Source organism: Lygodium microphyllum, chromosome 20 (assembly GCF_053477565.2).
Source record: "Lygodium microphyllum isolate KBCC chromosome 20, Lygodium_microphyllum_v1.1.10, whole genome shotgun sequence".
NCBI classification, from domain to species: Eukaryota; Viridiplantae; Streptophyta; class Polypodiopsida; order Schizaeales; family Lygodiaceae; genus Lygodium; species Lygodium microphyllum.
The window spans coordinates 107,479,207-107,493,841 of NC_141154.1; the positions used below are offsets into that span (position 1 = coordinate 107,479,207).

The following is a 14,635-nucleotide window of genomic DNA, read 5'->3' on the forward strand; positions in this document are numbered from 1 at the left end:
AAGCATGGTTGATTGTGAGAGAGATTTCTCTAAAATGAATCATATGAAGTCCAATGATCACAATAGGTTGTTATTGGAGACCTTAAATTAGCTCATGTTCCTTTCATACTATGGTGCTAAAGACCCTAAAGATGTTGATTGGGATGCCATCTATGCCATGTGGGATGGTTCGAAAGCTCATGGAAATGTTAATGTGATAAGCAATAGAGTTGATGTAAGGAAAGATGAGTAACCTAGAGTACTTTAAAAAATGAACACTGATTCATTTCATTTGTAAATAAACTTAGTATTAATAAATGCTAATTAAAAAAACACAACGTAGAAATACGACTGTCAATTAAACAAAACATCAATAAACATCTTAATGGTAATGATGGTGACAATTGAACGGTGAAGTTTGAATCTTTAGCCTCAGTCGGGGGGAGGGCCGTGGAGGGGAGGGGGGAGAGCTCTTGAATCCTACGGGGCCACAGACTCCTGACTACGCTTGTTACTACCGCCTATGCCAGAGTCTACGCTGCCTACGCCTCTTGCTGAGCTTCTCTGCACTTAGTCAATTCAATCATTAGCCTCCCCAGGTATATATGTGCTTCTCTCTCTCTCTCTCTCTCTCTCTCTCTCTCTCTCTACATGGAAAAACTGTTAGTCATAGGTGAAAGGCAAAATATTAGTAATAAATTCTTTTCGCTATCTGAATTTGAAAGGAAAAAGGAAAAAAAAAATGATGTTTACTTTTTCAAGAGGATTGACTGGACCAATTCAAATGGCTTGTTTATGATAGAGATGAAGTAAAAATGTATTGTTAGTTTTTGTTTGAAATGTCTTCTCTACATAGTGTATATTCGAAAGGAAAGTCTATAAAATTTACTAGTCTTTATAAGGCATGCGTTGAAATGATTTTTTGCATGACATTATACCTTATCAAAACCACAATAGGAAAGGTTTTGCTAGTTCATGGGAGGCTAGTTTTTATTGGCCAACTTCATTGTTTTATTCTTATTTTTAATGTCTATTTATTGGAAGCCTGCCCTGATCGTCATTCACTTGTCTTTTCAGATGGTGAAAGAGATTGGCTAATGGAGATGCATTGGACTATTTGTCATTCACTTTTCTTTTCAGATGGTGAGAGAAATTGGCTAATGGAGATGCATTGGATAGTCCGTGTATACATTTGCCTTCTGCATTTCAGCATTCACCTACTATACATATCTACGCTTTACTATCTGTTTTTTTTTTTGTTGAAAATAATTGAATTAAGTAGCAATATTTACATCAGATCATCAGGTTAGCTAAGAAAATAGAATAGACACAGATCAAGGCAAAAGGCTACCAAGACCCTATCACACAAATATCACACAGAAAGAACAGTTGGAGTGGAGCGAACAATATTTGGCCAGGGAGCACCAATGTCAGGAATAACCATATCAGTTGAAACCATAGAGGAGATCTGCCATAACACGAAACCGTGAACACGGGCCACATGTTTCTTCACACTTTAGTACACACGCTTTACTTGCAGATACAGATAATGACATACACACTTGGATTCTAGATTCAGGTGTTTCCTTTCATGTCACCCCTCATCGTGAGTAGTTTTCTAACTATGTAGAGGGTCGACATGGTGTTGTCCATCTTGGAGACAACTATGCATATGACATTGCAGGTATTGACAGTGTGCAGTTGCAGCTTCAACATGGTTCTGTCTTCACGTTTCAGTATGTACGGCATGTACCTCAGCTCAAGAAGAGCTTGATTAGCACAGGACAGCTAGATGGCGATGGATTTCATACCACCTTTGGTGATGGGAAAAGAAAGATCTGTAAGGGATCTAGAGTGATTGCCAAAGGTTGTAAAAGTGATACCTTGTATCCTCTCCATATATCTAGTGTGTGTGACCATATTGTTCCCGTGAACGAGCAGCTAAGTGTTTCTTTGTGGCATGGCCAGTTGGGACATATGAGTCAAACTGGAATGAAAGTGCTTTCTCGTTTGGGTTACTTGTCTTGTTTTTGTTATGCTGATTTTGAGCATTGTGATTATTGTGTGTATGGTAAACATGCACAGACATCTCATAAGAAGTCTCTTTCGTTGAACTCTTCTCCTTTAGAGTTAGTACATTCTGATGTATGTCAGATGCCAGGGTTATCTGTAGGGGGAAAAAAAAACTTTGTCACCTTTGTCGATGATGCTACATGGAAGGTATGGGTTTATCTTATTCGTAGCAAGGACGAAGTGCTTGACAAGTTTCAAAAATTCTTGGCATTGGTTGAAAATCAGACTAATAAGACACTTAAGTGTTTTCGCTTTGACAATGGTGGGGAATTTGTGTCCAAGGCCTTTCAGGCATTTTATGATGGAGTTCCAGAGCGTATGAATTGGACCATACAGGATAAAATCCGTACTATGCTGTCTCATGTTGCATTACTGCATGGATTTTGGGCAGAGGCTGTTATGACAGCTGTTCACTTGATTAATCGGTCACCGAACAGGTCTTTGGGGGGAGGGGAATCCCTAAGGAAGTGTGGTCGGGCAAGCCACCTTCATATGCTCACCTGAAAGTGTTTGGCTGTGAGGCTTTTGTGCACATTTGTAAAGAAGAATACATCAAACTTGAGTCAAAGTCTTGTAAATGCATTTTCCTAGGATATGGTGACGAGGGTGAAATGGGGTATAGATTATGGAATCCTGAGAAAAGGAAAATAGTACGCAGCAATGATGTTATCTTCTGAGAAGATTGCACGCATAAACAACCAGAAAAGACTGAGGAGGTCCGTAGGGTTGTATTCCGGGAAGAAATACATTTTTGACAGCAAAATGTGCCCGCTGTACAACAGCAAATACGTGCTGTAAATGAACTTGCAAATGCAAAAAATAATGCTAGAGATAATCAGCCAGCCATTGCCTATAATGATGAGCCACTGGATGTGCAGGAATAGCCAGGACAACAAGTTGTTAATGTTGATTTGCAGGATGAAATGCCAGGATAGCAAGCTGAAAATAGAAATTTGCAGGCTCAACAGCCAGCAAACAATGATCATTGAACTAGGAGATTCTCTAGAGACAGGACAGCAAGAAATGGTATAAAGCCATGTTGTTAGAGATGGAATCTCTTGAGAAAAATGACACTTGGGACTTTGTGCAGTTGCCTAAAGGGCAGAAAACCCTTCCATGCAATGGGTTTACAAGATGAAGGTCACTTCTGGTTCTTCGTCAAAGTACAAAGCACGATTGGTTGCGAAGGGATATAAGCAGGAACATGGAGTTGACTTTGATGAGATATTCTCTCCTGTAGTCAAGATGACTACATTGAGAACCATTTTGGGCTTGGTTGTAGCCGAAGATATGGAGCTCATACAGATGGATGTAAAGACTACATTCTTACATAGTGATTTGCATGAAGACATATATATGCAGCAGCCTGAAGGGTTTGTGGAAAAAGGGAAAGAGAAGATGATATGTAAACTCAAAAGGAGTTTGTATGGGCTAAAACAAGCACCAAGAAAATGGTATCATAAGTTTGATACATTTATATAGTCTCAAGGTTTTCATAGAAGTCAAGTGGTGTTGAGATTCAGACAATCGCACCTACTAACAGCCTCTTTGTATGGAGCTTCAGGGCTAAGGACATGCATGCTTACCTATCCCATATGCACAGTGGAGCCTATTGCAGTTTACTACTTTCCTATAAAGCATTGTACTTGCTTCCTTTTCTTAATGCAATGAGAGTACTCTTTTCTTTTCAGTAAAGTATCAGTGTCATTGTCCATACACACAAGATTGTGTTTATGAGTTCAAGTCTCAATCTTGAAACCTAATTCACTTGTGTGACAGTTAGTGTCTAAGTCTATGTCTACATGAGTCTTCTTCCCGTCTTTGAACCACCATAGCCATGCTCTAGATCCATGTAGTTTCACATGGTATCAGAGCCCAGTCGGGCATGGCTCAGCTTGGCTTAGTTCTTCTCTGTTCTCTCTGAGCTCGTCTTAACCTCAGGTAACTCAAGACCAGCTCATGGTTCCATTTCTCACCTTCATCTCTACTTGACCTTCCTTGACAGCCATAGCCAATCTGTACCCTGCTTGCTTCAAGCTCTTGGATCTCTCTCCACAAGTCATATCTCACTGCAATTCCTTTTGGGAAAATGTTCCTCTACTTCCAGAGCTCCTTCTTGGCATCTCACACCTAAGCATTGCACACCCTGGAGCTTAGCATTGTCAATCTTCTCAACTTCTGCCTTGGGTGTCCTCCATAGCCAACAGGACCCAACTCACTTGGAGTCATTGGATCTCTCAATATAGAGCATATCAGCTGATGATTCCTTCTAAAGACCTCTTCCTCTGGTTAAGGCACAGCAGCTTAGCACCATAGCCACTGACATTAGCTACCTCTGCCCTTAGCATTATCAAAATCGTCGAGATCTGCCCGATTTGCGCGTGTCTGCATTTCGTCGTCCTGCGCGGCTGCTGCTCGATCTGATGCTGACGATGATTATGGGGCAATGAAAGCCCATGAGATAAGCTTTCTTTCCATAAAAAAAGTTTGGAAAATGATCAAGTATTCAACCCACACAGAGCAAAAAACCAGGCCCCTGTCTGAAACCCTAAACTGTTAGCCATAGCCATTTTTCATCAAAGCTCAAAAATCTTATCATTTTCTCTCTCTTGTCACCTGGAGCAATCCATTGTCACTCTGATCTACTGCCCCAGCATCAAATCAAGGAGGGGAAGGACCCGGAAAAGATCGACAAAGAATCGAAGACCCGAACAGGAAGATTCAAGCTTAATATCAAGTTGGACATAGTGTGTTTTCACACTACCATTACTTGTGTCTCTTGACACATTGTAATCTGCTCTTTCACTTGTAAAATCTGAGAATCTTGGAACTGATTTGTTGCTGCTCCAGCTCTCCAGTATGGGGAAAGACTCACCGACGGCTTAGTTCAAGGGAGTTGGGTTTCACACCTGGCAAACCCGCATCAAGCTCATCTTGATGAAGAAGGGTCTCTGGGCCATCACAAATGGCAAAGAGAAGAAACCTCGCGATGTGGACCTTGCAACTACTTGGCAAAAGAATGATGATAGAGCATCAAGCCATTATCAAACTAGAGCTAGACGACAGCTATATCCACCATGTGGATAACTGTGAGACCTCACAGGATACATGGAAGAGACTTGACACCTTGTTTGGTGCACAGTCTAAATCATCAAAGTATGGTCTCCTGATTGAGTTTTTTAGGCTTGAAATGAAGTCCAACACATCACTTGCCACACATCTAAATTACATGGAAGGACTTCTAACCCAACTTGCAAGAATCAACATTAAAATGGAAGAAGATGTTTGCATCGGTGTTCTACTTAAGAGTTTGCATCCTGAATATAATAATGTATCAACAACTTTAATCAACATGCCAAATCCTGAACTTGTTGATATCTAGGCATCACTGTTAAAAGAGGAAAAGAAGCTAAAAACTAAGGAAGAACCAAGTACCTCTAGAGATGAGCATGCATTATATGTTGGTAACAGGTACAAAGGCAAGAAGGATCAGCTCTTTCGTGACTTCTGTAAAAGGATCGGACACACCGAGAAGTTCTGCCACGCAAGAAAGAGGTCCCAAAAGACCTATCCAGTTGCAGTCAAAGAAGAAGAAGAAAATGGAGCAAAGGAAGAAGAAGAAGAAGAAGACCACGAGGAGAAGGACAAACCTCATCAGTCCTTCTATTCAGATAGACTTTTTTAGTTTTTTCTAGCCCTAATGTCTCAAACATAAGCTTTGTAAACTCCCCATGTAACTTGGCATTACAGTTTTTGTACACTTTGTGAGGCCCCTGTTACAGCCTCTGGATATCCACTATGTTTTGGTGTCCACACTTAGCTTTTTTCTACGATAGCCTCTAGTGTCTACCATATTTGTGGTGTGCCCACACTTTGCAGGTGGTTCTCATTATAGCCTCTACACACTTTGTGCCTTTTTGGTTGTGATTGAGGAGGGGTGTTGAGATTCAGACAATCACACCTACTAATAGTCTCTTTGTATGGAGCTTCAGGGCTAAGGACATGCAGGCTTACCTATCCCATATGCACAGTGGAGCCTATTGCAGTTTACTACTTTTTTATAAAGCATTGTACTTGCTTCCTTTTCTTAATGCAATGAGAGTACTCTTTTCTTTTCAGTAAAGTATCAGTGTCATTGTCCACACACACAAGATTGTGTTTATGAGTTCAAGTCTCAATCTTGAAACCTAATTCACTTGTGTGACAGTTAGTGTCTAAGTCTATGTCTACATGAGTCTTCTTCTCGTCTTTGAACCACCATAGCCATGCTCTAGATCCATGTAGTTTCACAAGTGGATCACTGCTTGTACACTAAGAAGGCAACATATGGCAACCTGATTATCTTGTTTTTGTATGTAGATGACATATTGATTGTTGGTAGGGATACTCATGCCTTGGACTCATTGAAGGTAAATCTTCATGGTAGTTTTGACATGAAGGATCTTGGTGATGCAAATCACATTCTTGGCATGCGAATACTTAGAGATAGGTCAAAAGGATTATTTTATCTATCTCAGCAGGAGTATATCTCCAAAGTTTTGTAGTGTTTCAATATGGAGGGGGCGAAAACAATTGGGGTTCCATTGCCTCCATATGTGAAACTCAGTGCAGAGGATAGCCCTACCTTTGATGATGAGAAGGCTGAAACGGCCATGATACCCTATGCTTCAGCTGTTGGTAGTTTGATGTATGCTATGGTTGCTACACGTCCTGACATTGCCTTTGCAGTGGGAGTGATTAGCAGATACATGGCAAACCTTGGTAAAAAGCATTGGGAAGCAGTGAAAGGTATTATGAGATACCTCAAAGGCACAAAGGATTTATGCATCTGCTTTGGAAAGCAGAAGGTATCCGTCGTTGGCTTTACGGATGTAGACTATGTTGGTCGTGCGGACTGTAGAAAGTCCACTTTTGGGTATGTGCTTACCTTCACAGGAGGAGTAGTCTCTTGGATCTCCAAGCTACAAAAGTGTGTTGCATTGTCTACTATAGAGGCAGAGTATGTGGTTGCCACTGAGGCATGCAAGGAGGCTTTATGGCTTTCATGTTTGGTGGGAGAGCTTGGCATTATAGAGTTATCTATTCTCCATTGTTATAGTCAAAGTGCTGTAATGCTAGCACGGAGTCCCGTCTTTCATGCAAAGACGAAGCACATACAGGTTAAGTATCACTTCATTAGAGATGTACTTAACAGTAAGAGCATTGAGCTTATCAAAGTGCATATAGATCTTGCAGATCTTTTCACGAAGGGTCTTCGAGCAGAGTGGTTTGCTTATTGCCGATAGATGATGGGAGTTGGATAGGCATATGTATGTCTTTAGGTGGGACATTGTTGGAAATAAAGGGCCATCGTGCCTTTTATATATGCACGGGTGTGAACACACCCTTAGCATATTTGTACTTTCATATATATCTATCTAAAACCTAAAGATGTACACTAGTATTTGTATCGAACATCAAAGGTGTCGTGCTCACTCTCCTTTCTATTGCTCTCTACTCTCTGTGTGTGTTATCCGTTGCGTTCACTCTCAGCTCTGTGAGGCTCCATCACATGCCATGGAAGATAGAGCCAATATCTATGAAAGAGGTATTATAGTCTCCTACTCATTAGCAGCTTGTTCCACGACCCTTCATAAGAAGGTTATTGGAGTGAAACGAGTCTTTAAACCAAGTACCTCTATGATGGCACACCGGATAAATGCAAGGTATGGTTGGTTGGTCGCTTAAGGATAGTAAAAGCTAAACTTGCAATGAGGATGAGGAATGCAAATAAGAGATATTCAATGAATTCATTTAAGAAGTGGATTCCTTCATCATTGAGAATCTCAATGGAGTAGCCAAATCATGAGGTGACTTGAATCCTCGGGCACCTGGCTAGAACTACCTTTTGCCTAAACATTAAGGTTAGTGTAATACCAAAGGTAATAAAAACTCAAAATCTGCTATGAAAGGCTGAAAATGCTGTCTTTTCAGAGCTTCAACCACTGTTGCTGCACACAAAAACACCAAATAAGCTTCTATTCACCTATACCTTTGCTTGCTCCAGCTGTAAGTTGACGTATGGCCCCCCCTTCCGCTCGCACTCATATGCTGAAAACATAGCCTTTATACTGCGTTGAAAGCTCCTCTTCAAATATGTCCACCTCAAATCAACACTTCACTACTCTAATACCATGTCAAAGTGGAACATTGCAAAAGCAAATGCACGGGTTGAACACAAAAGCTGAATACAGAGAGAGATTGAGAGAAAGAGACAGAGAGAACTCAAAGATGAAGAGTGTTGAACACTGAATAGATTAGGGAAGAAAAGTACAAGGAGTTGTTCTGTGTGTATGCACTCAACATGCAAACCTCACACTCTCAAGTACAAACAGATGCCGGAGACCAAACAAGAGCCACCTATAAATAGGTGTTAAGAAGACTGCTAGGGTTTGTACTGAGGACATATAGAGTGTACGACCACGACAGAAACACAAAGACACAGACACAGACACAGAGGGCAAAACTCAAACCCTAAACACAAAACTCAAAACTCAAACTCTAAACGCAAAACTCAAAACTCAAACACAAAAACTCAAACACAAACAGAAGAAGGGAGAGAGAGAACACAACTCTGAAGTGAATGAATGCTGTAAATGAATGTAAGAGTGTACAGTGTGCTCAAGGGTAGAGCAATGTTGGAGTGTGACGTCCACCGAAGATGGATCCCAAGTCTGTGACTACCAGTCGGAGTGTAGGAGTGCTGAATAGTGAATGGGAGCAGGCTGGTCACCAAAACGCATCAGTCTGGAGGTTGGAAACTGGTAAATGCAGCAGTGTACCACCAATCGGGGGCTGGAAACTGTGCACAGTCTGCTGTAAACAGCAGGCTGAAACAGTGTCTGAGAGTGTCAGGGCCTGCAATGCTGGAAACGCAGGTTGGCTGACCCTGGAGATGATGGACAGCAGGCTGAACAGCAGTCTGGGACAGTTTGGAGCAATCGCCAGCAGCTGAGAGCTGTCGCCTACATCAATGGATAGGCTGAAGATGATGTGGCTGCAGTCGTTGATGGCTGGACAGCAGATGGAGGCGGGCTGCAGGCTGGAAACTGGGCGCCAACAGTAGCAGAGGGTGTGTGGGCTGGTGTAACCTGTAAACAAGGATGATGGCTGAATGGGGGCAGCTTGTCTATTTATAGATGTGGAAGGGCACCCCAAAAATTAGGGTTTCCACTAAACTTTCTTGAACCGCTCCCCGTTTTAGGGTTTTCACTGAACTCTCTCGAACCGCTCCCCGTTTTAGGGTTTTCACTGAACTCTCTTGAACCGCTCCCCGTTTTAGGGTTTTACTCTAAAAGAGCATTTTTATGTGTTTTCGGGCTGTTTAAGAGGCTAATCAGCAAGTAATGCATATTTTAGCTCAACAATAGGTTGGCAAGAGAGGAAAATCAAGAGCAAGTCGAGATAAGTTCTGGTCGACTATCTTTCTAACATGGTAGCTTGACCAATAGGTCTTCTTGTGTTAAATCCTTCAACTTCTCTATGGGTACTAGTAGTATTGGCCATAGTTGTCCTGAAGTGACTTAGTGCGAAGACACTAAGGGCACTTTAGTGTTAGGGCAGCCAAGTCCTATTTATTGAACTTGAGGCCCTATTGTGCACATCATTGGGTGACCACCACTTCAGAGTTAGGGAAGCCAAGTCCTATTTATAGGAATTGAGGCTCTATTGTGCACATCATTGGGTGATCACCACTCTTGGACTTTTGGCCTAGAGGCCAACACATCCATACATCGGGATGGTGGGGTTGGTGGTATGGGGAACTAGCTCTTGGGACGTGGCCATGATTAGAATGCTATTAGCACCAATCTAGATGTCCAAGGATGTGGGACATGTTCGTTAACCAAAGTGTTGCAAAGTGTGTTGCTAGCTCTTAGGCTCAAAGGTGAGCTCGTTTCACTCTATAAAGCCAAGAGGTGAGTTTGATATCCATCCCCTATATATACATGAATATAGCTTGTGTCATGTCTTGTGTGCAAGTTGGATCCTAAGTGGACATTTCAGCCCGACCTACCTTGGTTCCCCATGATCTTGCTACTTGTGTTTTCCATACTACCTATGCCTACCCTATCCAACTACAAGTCTATGCACCTACCCGATGTGGCTGGCCAACCTTGTCTACCGATCAAGGAGGCGACCTCTAACAACTTCTTCCCCTTGGTAGGCATGTGAGCTTGCCATCCCTTTTTGCATCGACACTCACTAAACAAAATTTCAAGATTTTAAAAAACCAAAAAAAAGGAAGGAACAAAGACAAAGTCCACAAAAAATAAAATAATTGGGCTCCCAAGGAAAAATCACCATCGCCTCTGTAGTCTTGGTAGGTTCTTGGGTAGCCGGCATGCACCCATGGATTAATGCTCTGGCTGCTTTGGGGTCGGACCTCTCTAGGTAACAAGGGTAATTTCTAATCACTTCTATAGTCCTTATAGGCCATTGGATCACCTACATGCACCCATTGTTCAATGCCTTGGCTGCTTTAGGGTGAGACTTCTTGGGCGCGCTACGTTTTATGATACCTCTTAGCTTTAGTTTTTGGGGTGAGCAGGGATGTTAAGCAACAAAGGGTTAATCAACATTAATCACCTTTTTCAGCTTACTAAACATCCCCAGACTTGCTAGCAACACCTATTGCCCCAATCTACTGCCATGCCATCATTTGCTCGAGTGCTGCAATGTAGAAGCATATGACCGGCCTGAAAGATAATAGTGAACATGGAGAGAGAGAGAGAGAGAGAGAGAGAGAGAGAGATTCCCTGGCATAGGGCAATTTCCTCTGGGTCTTTGCCATGACTTGTGTAACTTTTTCGTGGCTTAGTACTGGGATTTTACACACGTTGGCCTAGGGCCCTCGTGTATCTTGTAATCATGTAAACTCGTACCTTTTTTTTGTAATTAATACAATTATCTTTTACGGAGAGAGAGAGAGAGAGAGATGCTGAAGATTGCAGAAAATGAATAGAGAAGGCAAAATATGTACAACAAGGTATGTGAGTATGAAGAACCTGCACAAAACTGAAGTGACAATGACTAGGGGGCAGCAAGGTATTAATACCCAAAAAGAAAGGAATAAAATAATGCAGGTTGGCCAATGAAAAATTGCTGACTAGTGGCAACAGGAGTTGACCTGCCCATGTGTATATTGCCCGCTGCCGAGTTATGCTACCCGAATGCGCATACAATTCCTGCTACTCCCCACACTGCCCAACTGACTTCACAAACTGCCCAACCCACTCCTATAGGCCATGATGCTGCCTAAACTGCCCTGCCCAAGCCTGTGCCCATCCTAGAGGCGACCAAATCTCCAACAACCCCTCTCAGACCTTGGATGCAGCATGAAGCTTGGGAATTTGGAATGTTGATGAAGAACAACCTTAGGAAGTGCCTTCGTAAACAAATCTACTAGATTATTCCTCGTCTTACAATAATCTACATCAATGGCCTTGTCCAAGATCTTCTCACGGATGAAGTGATACTAAATCTCAATGTGCTTCGTCCTTGCATGAAATACTAGATTCCATGCCCTTGCAACTCTCTCATTGTTACATAGAAGTTTGGTGGGCTATGGTTACACTCATCCAAGCTCACCTAATAATATTCCAAGCCAAACGGTCTTACAAGTGATGCAAGATGTCACTCGGTACTTAGCCTTAGTTGAAGATAGAGCAACAATAAGTTGCTTCTTGTTACTCCAAGAAATTGCACTTGTATCTAGGATAAAAAAATAGCTTATAGTTGACTACTTGTCGTCAAAATCATCACTCCAATCTGAGTTTGTCCAACTTGAAAGCACCAAAGTTGAATCACCTATACCTACACTACAGGATAAAATAGTGACCTGACCCAATCAACTGTTGATATCTAAAAGCATCCATTGCTGGTGAATCAACATGAGCTATAGCCTTTCAATTTAGATCCATAGGAGTAGAGATAGTATGACACTTCGCCATCTGAAAAATAGGCAAGAGCTTCTCTACATACCACTATTGGGAGAGAACAATTCCCCTCTCAATCTACCAAATCTCAAGACCTAGAAAGAAATGGGATCAAATGTCTTATTAAGTGCCTCGTTAGTCTAGTTGACCATTTGGGCATGGTGTTTGGTCAAGATGAGATCATTCATATGTGTTACAAATACTACGTACTTGTGACTGAAGTGTGGGTATACAAATTTGGATGTTTGAATCCTAGCTTTTCTTGAAGGAAATAATTAATCTTCTTGTTTTACGCACAAGGAGCCTCTTTAAGGCTCTAAAGATCGTGATTGAAGCTATTGACTATCGAGTAGTCAAATTATTTTGTTGAGCTAAAAAATACATTATCACTTAATTAGCTCTTAATTACAGCCCCAAAACTCAAAATTACCAAACTTTTATTTAAAGAAATGTGATTCTAAAGAGTGTATGTGTTCCATAAGCCAAACCCTAATTTAGGAGGACCAATCCATCTATAAGTAGACATGCTGGCCACCACTTAGCCTCATCTTGTTTTGGAGAATGTTGACGCCTTGTCTTTGCTCTCCACACCCTATTGTATACGACGAGTCTGAGTCTGAGCTGAGCTAAGAGTGCAGATGAGAAGAGTTGAGAGTAGTAGAGAGTGAGAGAGTGAGCACGGCACTTGATGTTCGGTACAATGACTTATGTGCACCACATTTTTCGGTTTTGAATATATATAAAGTACTAAGTGTAAGGGTGCGTTCACACCTGAACACAATAAAAGGCACGGTGACCCTTTATTCCCAACAACCTCCCACCTAAAGGCAACGTGCTTGAAAGTAGAGGAAAGAATCAGCTAAGTCTATGTATGTACAAAGCTGAAAGACACATATACTATCCAACCCCCATCGTCTGGCGACAATGAGCAAACCTCTCGGCTAGGAGACCTTTCGTGAGAAGGTCTACAGGATTATCATCTGTATGTACCTTGATAAGCTCAATGCCTTTATTGTCAAGTACATCCCTAATGAAGTGATACTTCACCTGTATGTGCTTTGTCTTTGCATGAAAAATGGGATTCCGTGCTAGCATGATAGCACTTTGATTGTCATAGTGGAGGATAGGAATCTTTGTAATCCCAAGCTCTCTCACCAATCGTGAGAGCCATAAAACCTCTTTGTAGGCCTTTGTGGCAGCCACATATTCTGCTTCTGTAGTAGACAATACAACACACTTTTGCAGCCTAGATATCCAAGAGATTGCTCCTCCTGTGAACATAAATACATATCCTGAAGTAGATTTCCTGTAGTCAGGATTGCCAACATAGTTTGCATCCGTGAAACTAACAACAGATAACTTCTGCTTACCAAAGCAGATACACAAATCCTTTGTGTCCTTAAGGTATCTCATGATACCCTTAACTGCTTCCCAATGCTTTTTGCCAGGATATACCATGTATCTGCTAACCACTCCTACCACAAATGCAATGTCAGGACATGTAGCAACCATAGCATACATCAAGCTACCAAAAACTGAAGCATAGGGTAGCTTGGCCATTTCAGCATTTCCATAATCTGATGTAGCAACCATAGCATACATCAAGCTACCAATAGTTGAAGCATAGGGTATCTTGGCCATTTCAGCCTTCCCATCATCTGATGTAGGGTTGTCATCTGCACTAAGTTTCACATATGGAGGCAATGGTACACGAATAGCTTTCCCCGCCTCCATATTGAAACGTTGCAAAACTTTGATAATATACTCTTGTTGTGACAGATAAGGAAGACCCTTTGATCTATCTCTGAGTATACACATGCCAAGAATGTGATTTGCCTCACCGAGATCTTTCATATCAAAGCTATTGTGTAGACTTTGCTTCAAGGAGTCCAAGGCATGAACATCCTTGCCTGCAATTAGCATGTCATCCACATATAATACCAAGAGAATAAGGCTGCCATCTGTTGCCTGCTTGGTATATAAGTAGTGATCAACTTGAGAACGATGAAATCCCTGAGATTGCATGAATGTATCAAATTTGTGATACCATTCGCATGGTGCTTGCTTCAGTCCATAGAGACTTTTGTTGAGTTTACATATCATGTGCTCGTTTCCCTTTTCAACTAAATCGTCAGGTTGCTGAATATAGATTTCCTCATGTAGATCACCATGTAAGAATGCGGTTTTTATATCCATGTGTATGAGTTCTATGTCCTCAGATGTAACCAAGCCCAAGATAGTTCGCAAAGTAGTTATTTTGACTACAAGAGAAAAGATTTCATCAAAATCAATTCCATGTTCTTGCTTGTACCCTTTAGCAACCAAGCGTGCCTTGTACTTGGGCAAAGAATCAGAACTGACTTTCATTTTGTAAACCCATTTGTAGGGTAGCACTTTTTGTCCTTTCGGCAAAAGTACCAAATCCCAAGTGCCATTCTTTATGAGAGATTCCATCTCCAATAGCATTGCTTTTCGCCATTTCTTACTATCTTGTCTGTCCATTGCTTCTTGGAATCATGACGGTTCACCACAATTTGTTAACATAACATAATCAGCCACGTAGTTTACTCAAGGAACAAATCTACTTGGCTGTTTTTGCACTCTGGTCA

The 14,635-nt window shown here is 41.6% G+C and overlaps 1 protein-coding gene across 2 annotated transcripts in view; it reads left to right on the forward strand.

The window, feature by feature from the left end:
- The first annotated feature begins 401 nt into the window (after nt 1-401).
- The window catches only part of LOC148019234 (nicotinamide/nicotinic acid mononucleotide adenylyltransferase-like), a 134,297-nt gene continuing 120,063 nt past the window's right edge, over nt 402-14,635 (forward strand). The window contains exons 1-2 of one of the 2 annotated variants that reach the window (XM_087660826.1): nt 402-578; nt 1,057-1,122. The gene's annotated coding sequence lies outside the window, so the exon portion shown is untranslated. The remainder of the gene's footprint in view (nt 579-1,056; nt 1,123-14,635) is intronic. The other variant, XM_087660825.1, reaches the window with a different exon arrangement.